General features: G+C 39.1%; 1 protein-coding gene and 1 long non-coding RNA gene across 9 annotated transcripts in view; both read left to right on the forward strand.

Moving 5' to 3' along the window:
• PRKN (parkin RBR E3 ubiquitin protein ligase) overlaps positions 1-21470 on the forward strand; it is a 1214117-nt gene that overhangs the window by 962588 nt on the left and 230059 nt on the right. The window lies entirely within an intron of this gene.
• LOC139080813 (uncharacterized) lies at positions 12882-13695 on the forward strand. The gene is made up of 2 exons (XR_011535615.1): positions 12882-13251; positions 13377-13695. It is a non-coding gene; the product is annotated as an uncharacterized lncRNA (long non-coding RNA).

The raw sequence follows: 21470 nt of genomic DNA on the forward strand, positions 1-21470 counted from the left end.
TTTTCTAGACCAGCTATTTAGAAGTCACTGAAATAAAAATATTTTTAATCTCTCCAAATTTCCATCAAGTTCTCATTTGTCCTTAATAATTGGCTTTGGGGTTATTTTTAATATATGGGGACTGGGCAGGGAGGCCAGTGTGGGAACAACATAAAGGCAGCCCAGAATGGAGCATAACACAAAAAAATAGCACAAAATACATCTAGCCGTTCAAAGACTCATCTGTATGTATACGCTTATTATTTCATTACAACAAACATTTATTTTCCAATCTTCCTTTTTCTGAGGACCTGATCAAACTTTAGCCTCTCATGGAAATATACAATTTCACGTAGTTCTCTCTTTGTCTGTCTGTCTGTCTCTGCCTTCCTTCCCAAAAAGTAAAAATAAGAAACTCCCGTTACTGCCAAGGGGGTGAGGAGGAGGAGAAAATCCTGTAACGCCAATGAGATCGTCCACCTCCGAATATAACAGATGCTCTGACAGCAACTTGACATTTTGAGATTAAGAGTGGGGGAAGGGAAAGTGATATTAAGTGAGGATTTTGCTTGAAATTCTGTAAATGGCATTTGATTTTTGCCGGCTGTCGAAATCTCATCTGTTAGTGACATCAAATAGATTTATTTTTATAAAGCTTGACATTCTCATTGTATCTGAACACCTAAGACATTATTGTACAATTTTACATATGTGGTGTGTATGTTTTTAATAGCTTAGTTTTATATACATATGAGAAACTGTATCAATTATTTAAATATCTGTATAAAAAAACCTAAAAAATTTCTCATACATCTAAAATTCCAGGAACATTTAGAAATACAGTCAGAATTTAGTCTAGATTTGAATTGGTAGCACACATCTTAATAAACATCACTCTATTCTTTTCAGTATAGTTATGTCTTAAGAGAAACCAATATTTTATGATGGCGTACATCTGTGCATGCAGCTACGAACACAAGGGTTTTCATGATAAAAGCTGTTCTCAAGCCTTTTCTAGCTTTCTTTAAAATATTTGTTTCTGTTAAATTTGTATCCTACTGTTGTCATTGTCATGGAGTTTCTTAGCAGAGCCCTCTTTGGTCCTCAGTGGGTGGGTTTTATTATTTTTAAAATTGTTAATGGAATATCTCCATCCATAAGAGTATTAAGTGTGGCAGTTGGAATTGTAAAGAGATCCCCCCAAGATTCTGTGCCCTGGTTGTTCAATCCAACACTCACCCAGCTACTGCTGTAGAGGTTACCGCCCTACATTGGAAGAGGGTGCTGAACTTTCCAGGTGGGCCCAATCTGTATGGTCACCTGAGCTCTGAAAAGCTGAGCCGTTTCTCTACCTAGAGCTAGAGAGATGTGTTGGAGGAGGAAAGGGGAGAGTTGGGACAGAAGGGGAGGTCAGACAATCGAAACATGAGTCGCATTCAAGATTCTATTGCTGGCTTTGAAGGATGACAAGAGCCGGGGATGAAGGTGCCCCAGAAGCTAAGAATGACCTCAGGCCGACAGCCAGCAAGGAAACAGGGACCTCAGCCCTACAGCCACAGGACTGAAATCTGAGCTTGAAAGTGGATTATTCCCCAGAGCCTCATGTGGGACCTGGATTCTGGCCTTAGGAACTCCCAACAGAAAAGCAGCCAGCCACGCTGCGCCTGGACTTCTGACCCACAGAAACTGGGATAACAAATGGGTATTGTTTTAAGCCATTTTAGCGATGATTTGTTACAGCAGCAGTAGAAAACTAATACTGTGAGAGAGTAATGTTTCAGCCTCACGTATTTTGGGTGAAGCGCACGCTGGCGTTGCACACACGTACTCAGATTCTCATTATTTCTATGCTTTGCGATTACATTGACCATCTTCCATCACGTCTTTATTAAGTCTTAATTAATAGATTTTATGTATTCAATCATTCACTGGGCTTAAGTGAGTTGTGAAACCAATCAAAAATCACTGTAGCAACTGTATTTGCATTGTTTTAGCCGTGAAAACATGACTTTAAACACCCATTTTAATGTATCAGTAGTTTTAGTCTGTAAATCAGATTCGATCTCTCCCCTCAAAATGCTCCAGAGGCTGCCCTGTATAATTAGAATTAAACCCAAACTCTGTCAAGAATACCCGACGCCTGATCTAGCTGGTCCCTCTCCACCTCTTTGGTGACACCTGTGACCCTCCCCTCTGCTGTCTCGACCTCCAGCCACATGGACCTCCTTCCTGACACAAGCACCTTGGGTCAGCTCTGGGTGCCTCTGCTCTGCACAGCTCTGACCACACCTGGAACCATCTATCCCAGACATTTTGCACAGCTGCCAGCCTCATCCCAGATCCTGTGCAAGGCTGATGCCTGAACGCCCTCCCTGGACCACCCGACTGGAGCAGCCATCACCTCCCTTGCTCCGTCCCCGTCTCCTTTTTGTTTCTTATGGCACTTACTATCAAGTGAAAGGAAATTATTTGTTTTTTGTGTATTTACTTTTTTTTCTCTTGTTCACTGCCCTATCTATCTCCAGCACTCCACAGAGTGCCTGGCACAAAGAGGTTCTTATATACAAAATCCTTAATTGCATATTAATTAATTCATATGTATATTTAAGAACAACTGTATGTTCTTAAATCTATTTATATATAATGAATAAATTAAATAAGTTGATCAGTCAACAAGGATTTATTAAATACCTTCTCTGCTGTCTATTTTGCCTGCAATTTTTAGAAGTACGTATTTTGGCAATGCTAACATTTGAAAAGATCTTACCAAAAAGAAATCAAAACAGAGAAACAGCACAGCAGCCTCTTGGTACACAGCTGCCTCTAGAGGTAGGGACCCCAACCCCCAAAACCAGCTCAGGCCGTGACTTTGGGCAAGTGGCTTCACCCTACTTCCCTTCCTTGTCACATACCTCCTATTAGCAATTATTCCTTAGGGCTGCTGGGATGGCTTAATGAAATAACTAAGTTTAAGTCCTTAGCATAGTGCTTGGCATGTCATAAAATTCACTATTATCTATTAATATAAGTAATAATAATTATTTAGAATAATCCCACATTATGAGTCACTGCCTCATACAAAAAAACTTCTTTTGCTCATTTTGTTGAATCAAAAGCTGATCTTAAGAAGTGCATCAGCAACTTTTCCTTCTAAACATTTGAGGAACAGTGCCTTGTCTTAATTATCCTAAACAATTTGGCTATTTTTGAAGCTGTATTAAAAGCGTTATCCTTTTGGGGGGCGTCAGCAGTAATGGCGGGCTTTCCATCCCAGAGCTGTTACCTGCAGTTCAGCCAGCTCAGACCTCTCCCGGGAGCTCGGTACCCCTTTTAGTGGGTCTCTGCCTTTTGAGTAGATTTCATAGAACATTCGCTTTCAATGTTTTCGCTGATTGATTGATTAATTGATTTTGGTGGAAAAAGGCAAAGCATCCTTTTTTAAAGGATATTTCAGTATACCTAAAACCTCAGGCCCAGCTCAACTTTGCCAGCCCATCCACTCCAAACCCCTTCTCCCATATGCTTTTTTGTTTGTTATGTAATTTTAATATTTTACCAAAGAAATACTTGTTTGTCATTTAAGGTGTTACATAGCCCAAACTACCCACGTCCCTTATCCTATAAAATCACTTTTTGTTCTTCTGCAATCTCACCAAGTATTTACCAAGATGCCATTGATTTAAAAGCCAGTATCATTTTATTTACCACCAAGAAAAAAGCTCTGTCAATTAACTATGAAAGATGTTTTTAATCACTTGAAATTTCTCAAATTTTTATTTTATGCTTATCAAACGTGCTCTTAGAGATCTGTGAAGCACTTTTCATTATTTATCCCCCTTGTACATGTATTTAAAAATTAAAAGAATAATAGATAAAGATATTTCTAACACTTCTTCACATTCAGAACCAAGATCTCCTAAATATCTTTTCGTCTAAGAATTATTGTTGTACCATGTTTTTCCAAATAGCATCTTCTGAACGATCAAGGGCATTGAAGATGCAGAATTTCTTTTAAGAGTGATCAACTCTTATCTTTAGGATTTTCTTCTAAGCTACTGTCAGTTGTTCTGTAAGTTCTGATGAGCATGTGCAGGCAATGACAACTGCGACAAAATTGCCACCTGGATGACAGTCATTGTAAGATGCATCCTAATTTTAGCAATTAAAATAAAATCAATGAAAGATCCTAAGGTGAATCTTAAGATAAAAGATTCCACATGGTATGATTATATTGCTTTTTCCCCTTTTCTTTCATTTTAATAACTACCTACTAAATTCTTACTGTGGGAGATAAGGTGTAATGCTTTTATTCTGTCCACACACACACACATGTATATATCCCCTCCCTCAGTCTTCCTAATACATGAAAGCATTGCTCAGGATAGAGCATTATATTTACCTTTCTTGTACAATTATTTTGTTTTTTTGGATTTAGTGATTGACGGTTTTTTGTTTGTTCGTTTGCTTTTCTATGTACTTATTAATTCAGCCCTAAACTTTCTAATAGAATTGCAAATCTCTTAATATGGTCAAAGAAAACATCAGGTGTCAGTCTCTGCCCTGTTTTTCAAGTGGAAACCTGTGTTCTAGAGCCCTCTCTCCTAAACTGTCAGGACACCCAGCAAAGCTCTCTCTCTGGGCCTCTCCTCACCCTCCTCCTGGGAACTCTCTCACCCTTTCCTGTGTGTACCAGCCCCTTTTTCCTGAATCCCATGTTTCCTCTTATTGATTTGCTCTCTATTATCCTACACTTGGTCAATAGTTTGGGAATATGGAAATCCAGGTAAGAAATTATTTTCCTTCAGAATGTGGAAGGCATTCTTTGAAGCTTTCAGGATGTGTTGCTGAAGTCTGAAGCCATTCTGATTCATTTGTGTGGGCAGGCTTGTCCTCGCCATTGTGCTCACAGCCCATGGCCTTCTTTGGTTGGGGTCTTCCTCCTGCGTTGTGCTGGGCCCGTTTGTACAGTGGGCTCTCTGAATGTGGAAACTCGTGTCCTTCAGGTCTAGGAAATGTTTTTGTGTTTAAGCCTTTGATAACGTTCTCTTCCGTATTTTTTAAAATTTTCTCGTTCTGGAATTGCCATTTGTTGGATGTCAAACTTCTTGCATTAATTCCTTGGCGTTCTTTCTTTCTGTCTTTCCTTAAATCTCTTATCTCCTAGTTTCCATCCTTTTGCATCTTTGCTCTCCTTTCTGAGGGATTTCCCCAAACTTGTTTTCCAAATGGATTGAATTTTTAATCTTTTCTGCCACTGTCATTTCAATATTGAAGACCTCTTCTTTATCTTCTAAGTATTTTTTCTTTAAAGCATCCTCTTATCTCTTCATGGATATTGATTATAGTTAGGAGTTTTTTGTTTGTTTGTTTTGGTTGGGTTTTTTAAGTTTCCTACTCTTCCCTAAATTTTCTCTATTTGCTTTTCAGTTTCTTTTGTCTCTTGTTTTTCATTTTGAAGGCTTTCTTTCAGATATCTTGACTTCCTTTGCTCTTTGTTCACATTTTTTAACAAAGCATTACAGCTCATTGGGAACTCTGTGTGCAGGAGTGGGGCTTAGTAAACACTGGGTTTCACTCTGGGGTGGTAGAGCAGTGAACACAATGGGGGGCACACCCAAATATCAGAATATTTGTGGGGGTGAGAGGACTAGTCGATTTGTCCAGAGAGAAATGCGAAATAATTGCCTGCCAGGTGGCAGGGAGATGAAGGTTGTATTCTATCCAGATGTCATCAGTCTGGGACCCGGGGGGGGGGGGGAAGGGGTTGAGGTATCACCAATCAGCACGCAGTCATTCATGTAATCTTCCGGGTTTCAGAGCAGCCCCTCATCTCCATCTGAGCCGTGCCAGGTGGCCTGAGTCCAGATCTCCTGTGCATTGACTTCTCTGGGAAATACACCTGTCTTCAGCCTGGGTCAGGAGGGGGAGTTGCTTGGCTTCGGAGGCTGGAGTTGGGATCCTAAAATCTGACTGCTCATTAGACTAGATGTTCAAGCACTTCCCCTCATTTTGCCCCTTCCTTCATGCTGAATTTCCCAGGTACCTGGTGTTTCCAGTTCCTGGACCTTCCTGAGCTTCTGCAGTGTGAATAGGCTTGTTTCTTATTGATTTTTCTTACTGCAAACAGTGAGGTTTCAGCTTTCTTTACTCTGCTAAATAGGTTTCCACTCTTCCATCTGTGTTTTCAGTTTGATTGACATCTCTCCTCTGTTTTTGCCTCCTCCTTCGAACTCTTTGTGGCTGTGGATTCATTCCCTTTCTGTTCCTTTAGTGTCATTTTGTGGAGGAGATGTAGACACATTTGCTTAATCTGCCACATAAAACTAGAAGAACTGTGTTCTTTTTTCAGCGAATGGCACCATCATCCACCTGATCAAAGACGGAAGCCTTGGAGTCATGGGAGACTCCTCCCACTACATCCAGTTAGTCACCAAGGCTTGTCAATGCCGCCAACTAGTTAGCCCTTAAACACGTATCCCAGCATCCGTTCCTCCTGCAGTATCTTTAGGAGATGTTCACCCAGAATGTGGATCAGCTTCTGAAACGATCTCCCAGCAATAGTGTGTTTTTCACACCGATCCCACAGTCATGACTCTAAAATAGGAATTTATGTCACTCTCCTTAAAATGATTTTATGGGTCCCCCAGGCCTTTAGGATAAAATTCAAGGTCTTTATCATATATAGAAAACACTTCATTACATAAAAGACCTTTCCTCATCCTCTTATCCCCATCACTCCCCCACTACCACCACCATGATGGACCCTTAAGGTCAAGGTTCATCAAGTATTTGCAGTCCCTCCCGAGGTCTTTTGGCTTGGGGCCTCTGCACATGTGTCTGCACCTGCCTGAAAATTCTCCCTTTTCTTCTCTGCCTGATCCCATAGGACCCTTTCCCTCTACTATATCACTCATCAAAAGGTTGTAATTTCTGTTTGACATTCTTCTCTGGAGAGGGTAATCCCTTGCCTGCATTCACTACCACCTCAAAAAATTTGTCTGATGCGGGTGCTACTAATATAGAATGTGTGTGTGCATGTGTCTATGTGTATAAAATACACATTATGTATATGTACATACATTTATATACATGTATACACATACACACATACTTTTTTTTTTACAGAAGAAAGTGAACTATTGAGTTTTAATGCCTTTTTCTACAGATGTTTAATCATCTAATGTGAAATTCTCATCTTTGAAGGGGGTGGATGGTACACTAATCCACCTCTCACAGTTTTATCTGAAAACTTTCTTCACAGAAATGGTGTGAGAATGCAGAAATAGTTGATTTTGAGGAACTCAAATATGTTACTCTAGAGTGCAAAATAAGGTGATATATAAATTTGTCTAAGTTTTATTCTAATTTAGAAAATTATATTTTTATCAAAGAGAAAAAGCATCTAATCTAAGAGTGATGGTTTTAGTATCAAATAAATCCCCTTCCAGTGTCTCTTATGCATTGTCCAGATTACAACCTAAAACTCTGCATTCAGAAACACACTCTCATCTCTACCCTCATAAATGTGGATCCACCCCTCAATGCTCTGATCCTCATTGTCCTCTCTTCTAAACTAGGGATGATTTGGTCTACCTGGTCTACCTCGTATGTTTCTTGTGCAGAACAAGTGGAGTCATGTCTGTAAAGAGATTTGAAAACTATGTAGACCTTTATAAACAAAAGTCTGTTTTATGCAGGACCAAGTCGATAGACTGAGTGTAAGCAGCTGCCCAGTGCTTCCTCCAGTTCAATAAACTCCATTTGTCTTCAGTTCTGTCCACCCATTTTGCCCCTAAAGATTAGACATTGGCCTAGGGAGTTTGTTCACAGAGTAAACTGGAGGCTGAATTGCTGTTCAGCCCCACATCGTTATTGCTTTAGTGGAGCATTTCCATTTGTGTTATGTAAATATTGCCTCTTCCTGGATGCAGCTTTATGAATCCTACTTTGAAAACATGCTCAAGCTGAATGCTCAAAGTACATGTCTAACAGAATGGTCTTCATCGTCTCTGATTTTGAAAGCTTTTTTAATTGATTGGAACTTGTACAGTTTCAAGTATTGGGCCTCTTGTTGACTTTCAATGCTGTGAAAAAAAGAAAGGCAGTGTTAACATAGCTAATCATATGGATTTAAAGGTCTCCCATTTTGCCTCTCTCTCGAGTTTCCCTTTCAGCTCCGTGGCCCACCCTATCTTATTCATTTTTAAAGGCCCAAGTCAAAGTTGGTTTCCTCCGTTAGGCATTCCCAGAGCTTATGGCTAGAAATAATTTTATTCCACATTGGTTCCTAAAGGAGTTCCATGGATTTACATCTGCTATCTCCCCAAACCCCACCAAAATGACACTGAAGGAATAAAGAGAGTATAAATCCACAAGAACAAACTGTTTGAGAGAGGAGAGATGTCAAATGAGAGATGTCAACAAAATTTCAGAACACAGAGGGAAGAGTGAATGAAACAGAGGTTAGTCAATATGGTGGCAAGGAAAGAATGGGCAATTTAGCAGTGTTAGTACTATACTTATAAATGTGGATCCACCCCTCAATGCTTTGATCCTCATTGTCATCACTTCTAAACCAAGGATGGTTTGATCTACTTGGCCCACCTTGATTGTTTCTTGTGCAGATCAAGAGAAGTAATGTGTGTAAAGAGATTTCAAAACTGTGTAGACTTTTGTAAACAAAAGTCTTTATTAAAAGCACTGTTATCATTCAGCCTTTTATTTATTTGTTTACTTATCTCTTCATCTAGGCGATGGGCTCTTTGAGGCAAGGATTATATCTTGTTTATATTTTCTAGAGTCCCTGGTTTGCTCATAATAAGCATTCATTTGTTGAACTTCATTAACATAGGCATAGCAAGTTAACAATACATTCTTAAAATGCTGAAAATGTAGATCTAAGTGTTAAATTAAAGAAAAATTATGCTCAACTTGTGAGTGTGGAGAAAGAAATATTATGTTTTGAGCAACAACTTAGTACTGGAGCTAGCTGATTATTTACAGTCCAGAAATCTACAGAGAACAAATCTCTTAGTAATTCCAACCTTGACATTTCTGCCTTACACCAAAATATTCCATAAGGGACAACCAGTGTTAACACTTTCTATGGAAATATGGCATATCTAACGGGGCCTGAGCAACAAACAGAAGTTAAGTCCAAATGAATGAACACTTTCATACTCTCAGTAGGTCATATCAAAGATGCTAAGGCTCCTGGAAGGCAAGCCCGTGTTGAATTTCACTTGCACCCAGTTTTATTCTAGTGAATTATTTGTATGGAGGTCTTTTCTATAGCTTACACAACTGATGTAAAAATCTACCATTCTAATGGTGTGAATTCCAATTGTGTCTGGACAGTTACTTTGGAAGATAGATAAAGATTAGATAGATAGACAGATAGATACCCCCAAAACACCTACATCAAAATATGGTGATTGGGGGCCGGCCTGGTGGCACAATGGTTAAGTTTGCACACTCCGCTTCAGAGGCCCAGGGTTCACAGGTTCAGATCCTGGGTGCAGACCTACACATCACTCATCAAGCCACACTGTGGTGGCATCCCACATAAAATAGAGGAAGATTGGCACAGATCTTAGCTCAGCAACAATCTTCACCAAGCAAAAACAGGAAGATTGGCAACAGATGTTAGCTCAGGGCCAATCTTCCTCACACACAAAAAACAAACAACAACAAAAATGTGGTGGTTGGATAACAGATTTAGTCACCCACTCAGAGGCAGCAAGTAATGTGAAGATGATGAGCTTGCCAATTCAACAGAACCATGGTTATCTAGAGCACATTTTATATGGCATATATTAATTGATTAGTATTGTCTGGGTATACCAATAAAGACACCTGGAGGGTAGAGACTGTGCCTAAATTATCTCTATATCACTGTGATCTAGACCTTAGCACAGAGAATAAGCAACAGGTACTTACAGAGCAAGTGATCAGCTGAATCACTGAGTCAGGGTGATCTCTGGCAAGCTTGGATTTGGAGCAGGATGGTGTGAGTAGAAGGAGAGGTCCACTCAATCAATGAGGGCAGAAAAGTAAGAACAATTCAGAAGAAGGTGATGGGACGCCAAGTTTCTCCTAGGAGTGGAAAAGGATATAGCTCCTGCTGATCTGAATGAGTGAGGGCAAGGAAAGAGAGAAACAAGGGGTGAGGAGAAGAGGAAGAAGAATCAAGAGTGGAAGATAAATTAGGCTATTCAAAACAAACATGGGGAACGTCCAAGGAGTCAATATCCAGAGCTTTTCTAAGAAAATACAACAATAAAGAAGAAATTATATTAAAGTGATTAAATATTAACGATGTACATTTTAAAGAAGTTGTTGAAGAAAGGAACATGGTGTTTTCTTTTATGAGATGTTTGGAAAAATGGCACCCTTAGGTCTCACCTCTGTCATTACTGATGTACGTTAGTGGAAACATTTGAAAATCCCTATGTTGTTCTGTCTCTTAACCCATCAATATTTTATTGTTCCCTTTCCAAGAACAAATAAAAGCCCAAGTTTCAAGAAAATACTTTGAGGAATGGTTTTGAAGAAAACTCAGAAATAGAAAATTGGGTAGCTAGAGGGAGATTATAATGCTCTCCCACCTCTGCCAAAGGCGGATGAAACAATGCAAGATGACAAAAGCACAGAAACCGCTAAAGGTCAGGCTCTGGTTGAATTTAATGAAAGTTTACCTGGTGGTGTAAAGGAAAGTCTGGTGCCTTCCTTGCTTTCAAATGATATGTCCAAGGTGTCATCTCTCAAACTTACAGCAACTATGATTCCAATGAATGAAGGCAATCTTTCTGCCCTTGAATTACAGAACTCTAGAGAACGCCTATTTTTATCTGAACAATGTTCTTGGAGATAAACCACAAAAGAATACTATTGATTAAGTTAAATAGAAGTTGCATGGTAAAAGATTGGTCTTCTCAGCTGCTTCTATATTCTGTGATTTGATCTCCTTCAATTTTTTTTTAATTTTTTCATTTCAATCCTTCTTCTCCCATCGAGGTGGTGTTGACTTCATATAGTGACAAATAGAAATGAGCTTTGCAGTGGCAGGATCTTAATCACCAGAAGATATCCTATCCATTCTTGCCTGTTGTATTAGTTTCCCAGTGCTGCCAAGGCAATTTACCACAAACTTGGATAGCTTAAAACAACAGACATTTATTGTCACACAGTTCTGGAGGCTAATTGTCAGAAATCAAGGTGTCAACCGGGCGCTGCTCCCTCTGAAGACTTGGGAGTTGGGGAGTCTGTTACAAGCCTTTCTTTTAGCTTCTGATGTTGCCAGAACTTGTCTTGTAGATGCATCACTCCAACAGCTCCCTCGGTTGTCACGTGGTATTTTCCCTGTCTGTCTCTCTGTGGCTCTTCTCTTCTTAAAAGGAAAATAGTCATATTGTGTTAGGGCCCATCCTAAGGACTTCATCTTAACTTGATGACATATGCAAAGACCCTATTTCCAAGTAAGGTCACATTCATAGGTACCCAGGATTAGGACTTGAACATATCTTTTGGGGGAATACAATTCAGTCCACAATACCCATTGTCACCCAACAGCCAAATGAAAAAGGATCCTTGGAAGGAGTGTGTTATAAGGAGAGTTTACAAATCTCTATGCTGTACATCGTTTGACAACATATATACTAAAATACCCTTTATCTTAGGCTTTCCAAAAAGAAAAACACATTCTATGGAATGGAAGCTAATGAATTAGCTAAATGAGCTAATGAATTAGAGAAAAATAATCATATTTTACACTGAATTCATATAATGTAAAAACCTTAAGTATGTTTTGGATTTTTACTCCAGCCTGTTATTGCTAAAAAGACAAATTAAAATTCTTAAAACTCAGGATGCCTAAATGCAAAATGAATGCTTAATGCGAATGAGTCCATATGTTAAGAAGACAGCTCACATGGATCTGCCCCTTCTCTCTCCATTTGTACTTCTTCCCTTTCCCTCACAATTGTATGTGTTTCTTAATATAGGACTTTATTAGAATCTGATGCTAATAAATATAATTTTGTCTTGCATACATCTGTTTCTTTGAGTATATGGCTTGTGGGTTTATATTTAAATGTCATATACTTGTTTTGTTCACCCAAAGCAGTAGGCCTAGAGCCTGGATAAAAGACAAACCAACTCATTTGTCTGTTCATTTAATTAACAAATTTTTATTGAGTATTTACTATATGTCAATCACCGTGCTAGGCCCTACAGATACTAAGACATCTATGACAATATTTTTTCCTTCGAGAGATTTACACTCTAGTAACTTGTAAAACAGTGGTGATTAATTTTGTGTTTTCTTTTATTTTGTTTTGATTACTGACTCCTAGGAGAATCTGATGAAAACCATAGGTTCTTCCTCCATTTTGTACCAAGAAAAACACACACAGAATTTTGATGCATTTAAGTAGGTACATGAGTTACTCTAACTGTGTGTGTGTGTGTGTGTGTGTGTGTGTGTGGAGAGAGAGAACTTTGTCTAGGAATGTAGACATATACTCTTTGAAAAGAGGAAAGGCCCCCGGGTTTTATTACCCTTAGGATGTAAGTCAATGGCTCCAGAGGAGATTAGCCTTTAAATGTCTCAGGAACGATTCACTGTCGCTAATTTTCAAGCCATGTTCACCATTCAATCATCCTTTAACACTGGTTGTCAATAATCTCTTCTCAGTAAGCCCTAACTGCAGAAATGTGAAATTATTCACGGAGCATGGTCTCCTTCCAAAAGAAATGCACTCAGCTACAGTAACAGAAAACCTGACCAACCGAGACTTAAAACATAGGGCATTTATTTTTCAGTTATGAGAAGTCCAGAGGTAGGCAGCTGTGAGGGTTCCATTTAGAACTCAGTAATTGTGTCAAGGGCTGGAACTCTTTCTGTCCTTCAGCATGTTCTCAATGCCTCCTGACTACAGCTGCCGCAGCTCAGGATATCACCCCATCACCGCTGAATCCTAACAGGAAGAAAGGGATTGGGCAGAAAGCTTGCTTTGTCCTTTTGAGTTTCTCTCTTGGAATCAGGAGAGAAAATATGTCCCAGGAACCCTTAACAGCCTCCTTGGTGTTTTTCATTGTCCGGGACTGGGTCGCATGAACACTCCCAAACTAGTCACTGTAAGTGGGAGTGGGGTTCCTGTGATGAGTTGAGACTAGTCAAAATAAATTCTCTGAGTCAGAGGGGCCTACTGCCAAGAGATGAAAGATTGTCAACCTGGATCCTGAACGAAATTGTCAGCAGGGAAGAAAGAGGTAGATAAGTATTGTATAGGAAAAGAACACAATCTGCCAAAATTTTCATAGTAATATGAACATTGTTATAATAAAAAACTGTTAGCTCTTAAATGAAAATAATCTGGTACAACTTCTACTTCCAGACAAAAGTCTCCCACATCCTCATGAAGGTAGGAACAACTAATAAAGGATTTGGCACCTTTTTTTTGCCAGACATTCCTCATGGTCGCCTGTGGATATTGCTGGGGACCTCTGGTAAATGTAAGGAAAGGCAGCTATGAAAGGAGACTAAGCAGAAGGAGAAAAATAAGTCGAAGAATAAAGAAGTAAAAAGAAACAGCAAACCAAAGATGGCAAACAAAGTCAAGAAGATAGAAATGTACACATTGTGAAGAGTTGAATGTCATTTAAACAGTTGCTTTTCTATATAATGAGAACTATTAAAGATAAACATCTTCAGGATAAGTGATTCTGTGACTTTCAGAGGTAAACTCTTTTGGTGATTTTAGTAACTTTTGTTTCCAGAAAGTTCTTTTTGACTTCCAGCCATAGTAGCACTTTTCTCTCCTCTTGTTCTACCTTCTCCAGAGGTAAAGAGCAACTTGGCGATCATTCTCTAGCTGATACAACTGGAGATAGTCGCTGCTCCACCTCATGCCCAAGATGAATGTGCCAAGAATGTGTTGAAGGGCAAAAATAGGTCACTGATGCTGGGTATAGCAAGCCTTGTGCAGGTGACAATTCTGATGCCCTAGGGATCTTTCATGGTCTAAGGTCTCCTCACTCTCCTGTGAGCCCAAATCTACATATCTCCTGTCCTGCGTAACCCTCTCAGCTGTCCCCTGCCACTGACCACTCCACATGACATTAGTTGCAGATGTTTCTTGGACTCTGTTTCAAATGCAACTACTTTTGTGGATTCAAAGTTGTCACCAGAGTTAGTCACAGGCAGCCTATGACAGTTGTCCAAGAATATTCTTTCTTCTTCCACTTTCCCTCCATAAGTCAGAGAATCACCTCTTTTTGAGAAACACCATGTTTTTACATGATAAATACCTAAATTGTCGTATAGGAGATCAACTCGTGGCATGTTAAAGATGGCCACAAAATCTTTGATACCCCTCCCATTCTATTTCTCTGCCCTTTGAATCTGGGCTGGCCCATGTCTGATTTGACCAGTCGAGTACAGTGGAAAGGACTCTATGCCAGGCTTGGCTTTAAGAGGACTGGCAGCTTCCATATCAGCCATTGGAAGGAGCCCTGGGCTGTCACATTAGAAATCTAAATGCCCTTAGGCCACCAGGTTGTGAGGAAGACCAAGCTAACCACAGGGAGTGGCTATGTGGAAAGAGGAGGGGAAAGAATGAAAAAAAAAGAGGAGGAGGGGGTAGTTTGTTACACAACAACAGAAAACTGGACAAACCCCATGATAGACCGTAAGCCTTTCCTTTCCTGTTTTTCTCGAAGCTCCGTATACAGCTTGTGTGCTTCTTGTCTGTGTGTATGCAATTCTTACATCTCCTGCCACACTGGAGATTCCTTTGGAGTATCTTTGTGTTGGTTTGTCAAATGCAGAGCTTACCATGAACTTCTCTCTGAAGTTTTTACAGTATTTATAAACTGACAACATGTTCTTTAGTGCTCGTGTATTATATGGGTCAGGAATTTGTGCTATTTTATCTGACACCGAAGAGAAACATGCATATAATTATTTTGTCACTGCTTTATAGCTAAAATTACAACATGGAGTCAATAATTATAAGGTAAATTTAGAGTTCTAACAGCATTGTTTGTCCTTTTGAACAGCACAAAGGATATCCATTCGATGCAATTATATTTTCCATTCAATTATATATATGCTGTCTGAGTCCTTTCTATTTCAATTCACTCATGGAGATAAATTACTTTTATTGATCCATGTTCATTTACGTATCTCTTGACTTCTGACCATCTGTTTTTGACTGTTTTTCCTGCCTGGAACTTATAGTTTCATAATCCATTTATTTCTTGCTTTTATTTTCTTCTTTCCTATCATTAAATTTTTCTCTTCTTCACAGACTATAATTTTATCTTTGATTTTTTTGTACATCTACTTACATTCCCAAAATAGAAAAAAAAATTATGAATTGTTCAAATCATTCAGTAGGTTTGAAATCTCATAACTTTCATGCAAAAATATCCATTCATTGTAACTTTATAAAGGTTATGCTGGAAATAACCTAATCGATCATGTTACAAATCAAGTATGTGGTCGTGTAATAAAGACCTGAGCAGATAATAAATTCTAAAGCAGACAAGTTGACTGAATTCTAATAAAAATCTGAGAGAAAATGTATTGTTATCTTTTACGGGTATCTTGATAGTGGGAAGAAATGGGATGGATTTTTTGTTAGAAGGTATGTGAGGAGAAGTGGCATGCACCTCTTCTAGAAGGGCTATAGTTTTCTTTGCCTTTGGGTTCCTTAGTGTCTTCTCCCATATTGCCCCACCTTCTTCCTTTCTTTCTCTTCCTCTCTCTTTCCTTTTCCCTCTTCTGATAAGACAGGGCGGGGATGGGAGTCTGGGAGGAGAAGAAAGGCTGAAGGCGTAAGATTGGTGAGCCAATTCTTCTTTTTCACATCTTGAAAAAATTTAAATTGATTTATAAATAGACTTGGGCTGAAATCCAATGCTCAAGTCCATCACTTCGAGTTATTGGCCCTCTCAGCAGCATGATCTGCTTTCTCACTCTCTACTCTTCACTCACTGTCTTCACTTGGCTATGTCTTGATGCTGTTGCTCAGGATAAAAATGCTGGAGTCACCCTTGACTCTTCCCCTCTTTGGCTTACTCCATAATATGCAGTCCATCAGCAAGTTCTGTTAACCTCCCTCCCTCCCCCATAGATACCATCATCTCTCACCTGACCAGGTAGGAGCTTCCTAACTGATGTCCTGCTTCTGGTTTTGTTCCTCAAGTCTCTTTCAGAGTTCAGGCTTTGGAGTCAGACAGTGAATTTGGAAACCAACCTTCATCACTTAGTAACTATATGACACTGGGCAAGTTTCCTCACCTCCCTGGGCCTCAGAATCCTCACCTGCAAAATGGGAATAGTAACACAATAACTCATATACTCAGAGTGATTTTGTGAGGACTAACAAGCTAATACACATAAAGTGCTTGGAGCAGCTCCTAGAACACAGTCAACAGTCGATAAATGTTGGCCATTGTTATGAGTTCATGATCATTTTCTACACAGTAAGGAGAGAGAGCCCTTTTAAAATGTGTAGGATGATGAGAAGATGGTGACATTAGGGGAAGCTGGGTGAGAGGTATCTGAGAACTCTCTGCAGCATCTTTGCAACTCTTCTGTAAATCTAAAAGTATTTCAAAGAGAAGTGTTTGTTAACCGTAAAGAACATCACATCGCTACCATGTGGGAGATCCTCCAATGCCTTCTCCTTGCTCTTGGAATTGAACTTGAACCCTTTATCCAGGCTTATGAAGTCGATCATAATCCAGCTCCTGGCCAACTCCAGACTCACCTCCTTCCACTCTCCTTCCCAGCCCCCTACTCCTGCCTCAGGGCTGGCCCCTGGTCTGCAGAGGAGGCTCTGCCTGCCCTGCTCTTCCCACGTCTTCAGGGCGTCCAGGACTCTCAGCTCAAGATACCTCCTCGGTGTTGCTGACATTCTTCTTCTCCCCTCTTCCCAACACCTCCCTCGTTTTATCTTTCTCCATAGCACTTAGCATTCTCTGACAGTTTTATTTTTTCTTTAACTTGTTTACTTATTATCTGACTACCTTGTAGAATGTAAATTTCATGAGGGCAGAGAGTTTGTCTTAAGCATCTGCATTCTTCCTATCTAGACCAGTTCCTGGCATTTGGTCATTGTTCACTATTTTTTGAAGGAATAAATCAACAATCAATATTAAACAATATTAATATTCTTTCTCTATCAGTTTTCTCCTATTACTAATTCCACATTATGTGGGCATAAGAGAATGTTAAAACTAATCAAATCAGCAAGTGGGCTATTCAATGAAAATTAATGTATTGTTTCTTTATATTTTACTCCTCAATCTTTAAGGTAGAAATCAGTTTCTGGGGGCCAGCCCCGTGGCCAAGTGGTTAAGTTCACAAGCTACGCTTTGGGGGCCCAGGGTTTCACCAGTTCAGATCCTGGGCATGAACCTGGCACTGCTCATCAGGCCATGCTGTGGCAGCGTCTTGCATAGGAGAGCCAGAAGGACCTACAACTAGAATATACAACTATGTACTGAGGGGCTTTGGGGAGAAGAAGAAGAAGTCAGTTTCTGCATGTCCAAAATAATCCTATATACTCAACAAACACATTACCTCATTGTAAAGATGAGATTTTGATCCTTTTTTTTAAGAAAAAATACATGTTCAATATTCTTTTTGGAAAAGATAGGATTACCTTGTGTTGTCGAGAGTCAGGTAAAAATTGCATTATTTCTTCCTTTCTTTGTTCTCCATTAGAATATTTCATAGTTAGAGAAAAATAATACGGAATAGAATGTAAAACGTATTGGAGATTCAGTTGATTTAGCAAGCAATTTGAGTCAATTCATAACACTATTCAATTAGATTCAATAGCAATCGAAAAAGAAAAACTGGCCTTACCATTAGATAGTTGAAACATTGCCTTACACTGCGCTGACTTGATTAGATATGGTCCAAATTATCTGTGGCTGTTATAGAAACTCAAACTTTCTCAGCTGTAAAAGGCAAAAAAACACTGAAACATCCAGTAAGCTTTCCGAGAACTGCAGGCTCTGAGGAGCCATCCTGTGCACGACTCCAGGGAGATGGTGGGGATGGTTGAACGTGTTATAGCTGCCTCTTACATCTGAATGTCATTTTCTTCAGGCCCAGTAAACTTCGAAACAAAGCAGACTTCTTGCCTAGTTATATTGGGTTACCTTTTACCAAAGGAAATGTTTTTCTTAGAGAAAGAATTTCCATACACTCTTCAGCTAGATGCCCAAATGTTAACCATCACCTCATTTGTTTCTCTCCCTCTCTGTATACAAATATACGTATACATTTTTTTTTTTCTGAACCATTTGGGAGTAAGTGGCCAACATGGTGTTCTTTTATCTCTAAAGACTTCAGAATGTGTTTCCTCCATACAGGGGTAATCTGCTATGTACCCACAGTGAAATTGCCAAAACCAGGAGATTAGCAATCATACCATGCTCTTATCTAATGTACAAACCTTGTTCAGATTTCACAAACTTGTCCAAAGTATATACCTTCCAGCTCATGCATTGCGTTTAGTCAATGCATCTCTTTAGTCCCCTCCAATCTCATCCCTCTTTGCCTTTTACAACAGTCACGTTTTTGACTACTGCAGGCCAGTTATTTTATAGAATGTCCTTCAATTTGGGGTTCTCTGATGTTTCCTCATGTTCAGACTCAAGATATCCATTTTTTGCAAGAGTGTCATGGGAATGATGTTGTGTACTCCCCAGTACATCGTATCAGTTGGCACACGAGGTCACCTTGTCCCATTGCTGGTCCAGGTGCTGGCTGCCAAGTTTCTGCACTGCAGAGCTAATATTAGAATGTTAACTTAATTAGACATAAAATGGAGCCTGAATAAATAATAATTTCTCTTCAGAAATTAATCCTCTGCAATAGAGTTGTATTTTCAAGGAAATTCAACAGACACATATGCACAGGTAAAGAAGAGAATGGCTTATCAGCATCTGAAAATCAGACAAAACTATCTGCAGGCATCTTGAAGAGATATCTGCACCCGCATGTTCATTGCAGCACTATTCACAATAGCCAAGACGTGGAAACAACCCAAGTGCCCATCGAGAGACGAGTGGATAAAGAAGATGTGGTATAAATATATACAATGGAATATTATTTAGCCATGAGAAAAAAGAAATCCTTCTGTTTGTGACAACACGAATGAATCTGGAAGATGTTATGCTTAATGAAATAAGTCAGACAGAGAAAGACAAATACTGTATGATCTCACTTATGTACAGAATCTCAAAAAGAAAAAAGTTGAACTCATAGCAGCAGAGCCAAATGGTGGTTACCAGGGCCGGGGGTGGGGGAAATGGGAAGATATTGGTCAAAGGTACAAAGTTGAAGTTATGTAGGATGAGTACGTCTAGGGATCTAATGTACAGCGTGATGACTGCAGTTAATAACCCTGTATTAAAGACTGGAAATCTGCTAACAGAGTAGATTTCAGGTGCTCTCATCACCAAAAAAAAATGGTAACTGTGAGGAGATGATATGACAATTAGCTTGACTGTAATAATCATTTCACTGTGTATATGTATATCAGGTCATCATGTGGTACACCTTAAATATATGCAATTTTTATTTAAAAATATATGAATAAAAAATAGTGAAATAAAATTTAAAAATATGCAGGTAGTTATCTCTAAAAAGCAAAATCTTTAGCAATGAGGTACACAAATTTGATGGTTTTCTATGTGCTTTATGTATTTTCCTCTTTCCTATGTGTCAAAACTTTTGAAAACTGAGGCCATGAATTGTCTGCCCGAGATGGAAGATCAAAAGTTAACTTTTGAAAAAAAAATGTCCTGGGTGCCAGCCCGTGGCGTAGTGGTTAAGTTCCCTCGCTCCAGTTCAGTGGCCCGGCGTTTGTAGGTTCAGATCCCGGGCACGGACTTAACACCACTTGTTAAGCCACGCTGTGGCAGCATTCCACATAAAATAGAGGAAGATTGGCACAGATGTTAGCTCAGCAACAATCTTCCTCAAGCAAAAAGAAGAAGATTGGCAACAGAGGTTAGTTCAGGGCCAATCTTCCTCACACCCACACACAAATTTTCTCTTAAAATTTCTAGTATTGCAATACAAGTAATCCTCCCTTCTGAGAATGAGTTTATTTTATCATGTTTGGCTGTGCATTGGATTTCTCTGAAGTAAACTTTGTTTTTCCGCTGACTGAATCCTTAGAAGAGAGTGAGATGAAAACTTCTGGGGAGAAAGCAGTTAACGTGACGGTGCTGAGGACATGCACCATCCTGCAGTGGGCTGACCCTCGCAGGGTACCAGCCGGCATTCTCCCAGCAGTGCCTTCATCCTCTCTACCTGCCTTCCTCTTTTATGTTTACTTCTGCTAAACTCTGTTGTTATAGTTAAGAAGCAGCATTTTTGATGCCCTACAATATACTCTATCTTGATGTTATTAAAATTAGAACCTTCAGTTTCTAGGAAATATACTACTCCTTCTCTTCGTCCTAGTCATTCTATACAAAATCAGGATATAAAACTCCACACTACAAATGATCGTCTATTACAAATATTGTATCTAAATTATGGCTTGATAGAGTTGCCAGATAAAATCCAGGATGCCCAGTTAAATTTGAATTTCAGACAAACAAAAATATCTAGGACATACACATGCTAAAACAATTTGTTGTTGTTGTTTATCTGAAATTCAAATTTAACTAGGTGTTCTGTATTTTTATTTATTAAATCTGGGAATCTTGGGCTTGTGCCACAAAAGTTCTGTGCTTCTTTCAAGAACTTCTTAGGTTTTATTTAATAGGGATTATGTGGTGTCCTTCTGTTGTTCTCATCACTGGGAAGTGGAGAACCCAATCTGTGGCCCACACAGAACAGTGCCGTAGACCTTTAGGGTATATGCTTACTTGTGCAACCTCAGTTCCCAGCACACTCTTATTTGTATTTCCACCCTTTTCCCTTCATTGCCCGTCCTTTCATTAAAACAACAGGAACAACATCAAGAAACTGTCCTGTTTGTTGCAAATATTCCTAAACTATTTCATTTCCTTTTATTGAATGAGTCATAGGATGGGTTAAAATAACTAAATACATGCTTATCATTGATATCCATGGAATAAAGTCTTAATATTAACAATTATTAACTTTCCATTGATGTGGTCTTATTAATACTTGTAGAATATTTCTCTATCAATCCCAAGAGCTAAAATTTTACTTTGAGTTTTAAATCAGAAATCCCCAGTTCAGGCCATAATATTATAAACTTCTAAAAACATTAGGAGTAATTCTCACTAAGGGCTGAAATGAAGAGATTTTTAAGAGCTTAATGGATGCTGCTAGAATCCAACACTCAGACTGTATTATGTAAAGTGGGTTTCATGTGTTCAAAACATCTTTAAAAAAAACAGTCGAATCTCATCTTTGAATAGCATGCATTTTACCATAAGAATGGGCAAATTGGTTTTATCATTCTTAACCTCAGATTAGCATT

This window comes from Equus przewalskii, chromosome 32 (genome assembly GCF_037783145.1).
Source record: "Equus przewalskii isolate Varuska chromosome 32, EquPr2, whole genome shotgun sequence".
Classification (NCBI taxonomy): Eukaryota; Metazoa; Chordata; class Mammalia; order Perissodactyla; family Equidae; genus Equus; species Equus przewalskii.